The sequence below is a fragment of the Nannobrachium achirus genome (assembly GCF_963921795.1).
Source record: "Nannobrachium achirus genome assembly, chromosome: 19".
In the NCBI taxonomy this organism is placed as follows: domain Eukaryota; kingdom Metazoa; phylum Chordata; class Actinopteri; order Myctophiformes; family Myctophidae; genus Nannobrachium; species Nannobrachium achirus.
The window spans coordinates 1,661,004-1,665,409 of record NC_137826.1 but is presented as its reverse complement, the minus strand read 5'-3'; the positions used below and the strand labels follow the sequence as shown (position 1 = coordinate 1,665,409).

Genomic DNA, 4,406 nt, shown 5'->3' with positions numbered 1-4,406 from the left:
TCATTATTATATTACATAGGAATTATTAACTTATTGTCGTATTATTGTCAAATGTACATTAGTATTACATTGTACATTAGTATTTACTCTGCATTCTCTCAATGAGGACATGCTCACAATTTAACAACAATTAAATGCCAGTGAAATGAGAGAGAGAGAGAGAGAGAGAGAGAGAGAGAGAGAGAGAGAGAGAGAGAGAGAGAGAGAGAGATGGGGGGGGGGGAGAGAGAGAGAGAATGAGAGAGGGGGGGGAGAGAGAGAGAGAATGAGAGAGGGGGGGGGGAGAGAGAGAGAGAATGAGGGAGAGAGAGAGAGAGAGAGAGGAGAGAGGGGGGGGGGGGGGGGGAGAGAGAGAGAGAGAGAACGAGCGAGAACGAGCGAGAATGAACCTCTCGGCGAGCCTCGCCATTTCATTGGCCGACGGGGGGGTCACGTGGGTGGGGGCCAGTCACGCGCTTTCCAGGAACCCGTCAGGAAGAAGAAGCAAAACAAAACAAACCCGAGAGGAAAAGAAAGAAAGAAACAGCTCTATGATAGCAGCGTGTTGGACTCCATTGTAGAACAGAATGGCCTCGCTCTCCTCAACATAAGGAGACAGTAACGACATAAGGACAGCGTGGGGCGACGGTGGAAGTGAGTAAAGGGCTCGTTTTGACAACTTTTTGCAGCGCTGTTGTGTTGTGGTTGTTGTTTATGTGTCAGGAGCTGCTGCTCTGCTGGGCTGGGATGGAGGGTGGAGGTGTGTTGGTTTCTTTAGAGAGAGTGTGTGTGTGTGTGTGTGTGTGTGTATGTGTGTGTGTGTGTGTGTGTGTGTGTGTGTGTGTGTGTGTGTGTGTGTGTGTGTGTGTGTGTGTGTGTGTGTGTGTGTGTGTGTGTGTTGGTTGGAGGATATAAGGGGGCGGAGGACAGACTGGAGGCCATATACTGTGATATGAGCCTGGCTGGACGAAGAACAGAATGGCACTGCACGGACCACAGTGGCGTCAGTTCAGGTATGGCAACGTGACTGGTGTCTTCGCGTGCGTGCAAGACACCAGTCATGTTGCCATACCTTTAGCAACAGGCACGATGACTTTATGTTAAGATGGACATTTTATTCCCCCCCTGTGGCCACTGCCATACCTTGGCATGGCCAATTGACGCCTCTGCACGGACCACTTCAGTTCCGCATACAAAACACCAGACACTAGCCATGCAGGGGCCCGCAGAACACAGTCAATACAACACTTCAGTTCAAAGGAGCTTGACATGAGAAAACATAGGTTTACATTGTCAAAGCAAGTGTTATAACATATTAAAAACAGTTGAAAATGGGGAACATGCTATACAGTTGGAGGTGTAACAGCGTTGTCTAAACAGCTAGCTATGTGTGACATTTTTGTTATAGTACAGTATATACAGCTTTTTGGGACAAATAGCAGCATTTCTTTTTGCACTCACACAGCTGTTTGTATGAGCCTCGTTTTTACAGTACGCCCCTTCGTACCACGGTGTCGCTCGCCTTGCTTTAACATGTAGATCTTAGGTTCTTTCTTGTCGACGGGCGACACCACAAGCCCTGTCCACAGTGTCCAGAATAAAATGTCGCGTCTTTAGGTTTCGGTTTGGCCCAAAAGCAATCAGAAACGGGGCTTTTGGAAGCCTTACATAAGCACACATCACATCGTCTTGTGTAATAACACAATCCAGCCAGGCTCCATGTTGTTGTTGCTGTTCGTCCAAAATACATTATAGCAGTCAACGCAATCCCCCTGGTGTTGTTGTTTATTGTGTGAATTATGCAAAACGTTGAAGTGATTATGATGAGATGTTGCAATTAGAAGCTTTATTGGGTCAGGGGGAACGGAGAGAGAGAGAGAGAGAGAGAGAGAGAGAGAGAGAGAGAGAGAGAGAGAGAGAGAGAGAGAGAGAGAGAGAGAGAGAGAGAGTGCAATGGGTTCATTGGTACACGCCCCCCTTCATAGGAACCTTCATAACACGGTGATCATCGCAGACATGTGGAAAGTAGAACATAAATGCCATGATGTTGTTGATAACAAGGTCGTTGCAAATGTCTTAATATTTGGTTTAGTTTGATTCCCAAGTTCAGATTACGAACTGAGAGTCTGCTATGCTAGTAGTTTGAGAACACTATGTCCCCATTTCTCACGTGGCTATTATTGCGTTGTTATTGTTGTATAGTGATTGATCGCCACCTTGATATGTGTTATAAGCGGTGTATTTGTGCCGTGGGATGTGGTATTTATCTGTAAAACAAATATGTAGGCCACGGACACGGGCCTTCAGATTGTTTATCTTCCGTCTCTCTCAACCTAGATTGAAACGGGCCATGTTTGTTATGGAGCAAGGCTCGTCTCTTGACAGACTGCTGGCCTGGCCAATCATGCCTATCTGGAGGCGGGCCTGCAGTTCCTATAAACCAATGTGGAGACGAGATTATGTGGGTGTTGGCACAGAAACGCTAGGTTGAGGTTTTGTTTTGTTTTGTTCAGTCTGTTCCAACTGTATTGAGCACAGAGGGGTGTGTGTGTGTGTGTGTGTGTGTGTGTGTGTGTGTGTGTGTGTGTGTGTGTGTGTGTGTGTGTGTGTGTGTGTGTGTGTGTGTGTGTGTGTGTGTGTGTGTGTGTGTGTGTGTGTGTGTGTGTGTGTGTGTGTGTGTGTGTGTGTGTGAGAGAGAGAGAGAGAGAACGCAAGCATTTGGTTGAGTTTAGTTAATTAATTTAATCTATAGTTTCATTATTTCTATGCAGGCAGCTGCTGGTCATTTAATTGTGTCCCAAATGAAAGCATTTTTTTTCTAAAGCCAATTCAGAGTACAGTGGTGCAATGGGGGCTTTCCCTGAGTGTGTTTTTAGCAGAGCACGTCGTTCATTCATTTCATATTGGATAGTTCACTTTGTCTTACATTTCTGCAGTTCACTAGTGCTGTTTCAGAAAGGCCTCTGAAACAGCTTTTTGGATATGTGTGGTTCATTTCACTGAAATTCTTTCCACGGGGCTACATTGCCTGCCACATCTAACATATAATTTTCCAAAAGTCTGTCTGTCTGAGTGTCTGTAACAGCGTTTCTCCTCAATGGCTGGAGCAATTGATCTGAAATCGCATCACCATTAGAATATGAACACACCTGACATAACTGTGAAGCCCGTTTGTCACTTTCACAAATCGTATGCTGTATATTAGCATTTTTATGATTTTTATGGTGTATCTGTCTGTCTGTAACAGCGTTTCTCCTCAGTGGCTGGAGCAATTGATCTGAAATCGCATCACCATTAGCATATGAACACACCTGACATAACTGTGAAGCCTGTTTGTCACTTTCACAAATCATATGCTGTATATTAGCATTTTTATGGTGTATCTATATCTATTCTGCATCTAGCTTGAGGCATATCTATTCTGCATCTAGCATGAGGCAACATGTTTAACCAGCTCTGTGTGTGTTGTGTGTGTGTGTGTGTGTGTGTGTGTGTGTGTGTGTGTGTGTGTGTGTGTGTGTGTGTGCAGGCATTGATGCTCCTATTGATGCTCCTACATAGGCATTGATGCTCCTACATATTATCATGCAAGCACCAGTTAAAGTTACTTTCCATCCCTCATATACACATCCCATAACCCACACACTGCACATCATTTCGGAGCTCATATCTTTGAACGGGTAAGGGCTAGTTAAACGAAACGGGTATTTCTTACATTGATGCTCCACATATTATCATGCAAGCACCAGTTAAAGTTACTTTCCATCCCTCATATACTGTGTGCACAGTGCTCATCCCATAACCCACACACTGCACATCATTTCAGAGCTCATATCTTTGAACGGGTAAGGGCTAGTCTATACTATAATTTGCGAATGTCTGTCTGAGTGAGTGTCTGTCTGTCTGAGTGTCTGTCACAGCGTTTCTCCTCAGTGGCTGGAGCAATTGATCTGAAATCGCATCACCATTAGCATATGAACACACCTGACATAACTGTGAAGCCCGTTTGTCACTTTCACAAATCATATGCTGCATCTAGCATGGGGCAACCCCATAACCCACACACTGCACATCATTTCGGAGCTCATATCTTTGAACGGGTAAGGACTAGTAGTATCTATCTACTAACTGGCACTGCTACATGACTATCATATGGGCAAAAATGCTCGTTGCTGGTATGAAATGCATCATACCAGATGTATCTTAAGAAAGATACATCATTACATAATGTCATAAATAGCATTTGGTCTGTCTTAGCCCTGAAGCATGACAGTGTTGTGAGATACGGCTGTCCTGTTTCCGGTCTAGGTCAGTCTGAGCAAAATGACTGGTTTACTCTTAACATTCATTATTTGACCAGAGATTCTATGCATTTGCATTGCAATGATGCTTTCTTGCGTCACAACTAGTTATTTGTTTATTAAAGC

General features: G+C 44.5%; 1 protein-coding gene across 1 annotated transcript in view; it reads left to right on the top strand.

The window, feature by feature from the left end:
* The first annotated feature begins 505 nt into the window (after positions 1 to 505).
* The window catches only part of crebrf (creb3 regulatory factor), a 59,287-nt gene continuing 55,386 nt past the window's right edge, over positions 506 to 4,406 (top strand). Inside the window, exon 1 of the mRNA XM_080748407.1 lies at positions 506 to 633. The gene's annotated coding sequence lies outside the window, so the exon portion shown is untranslated. The remainder of the gene's footprint in view (positions 634 to 4,406) is intronic.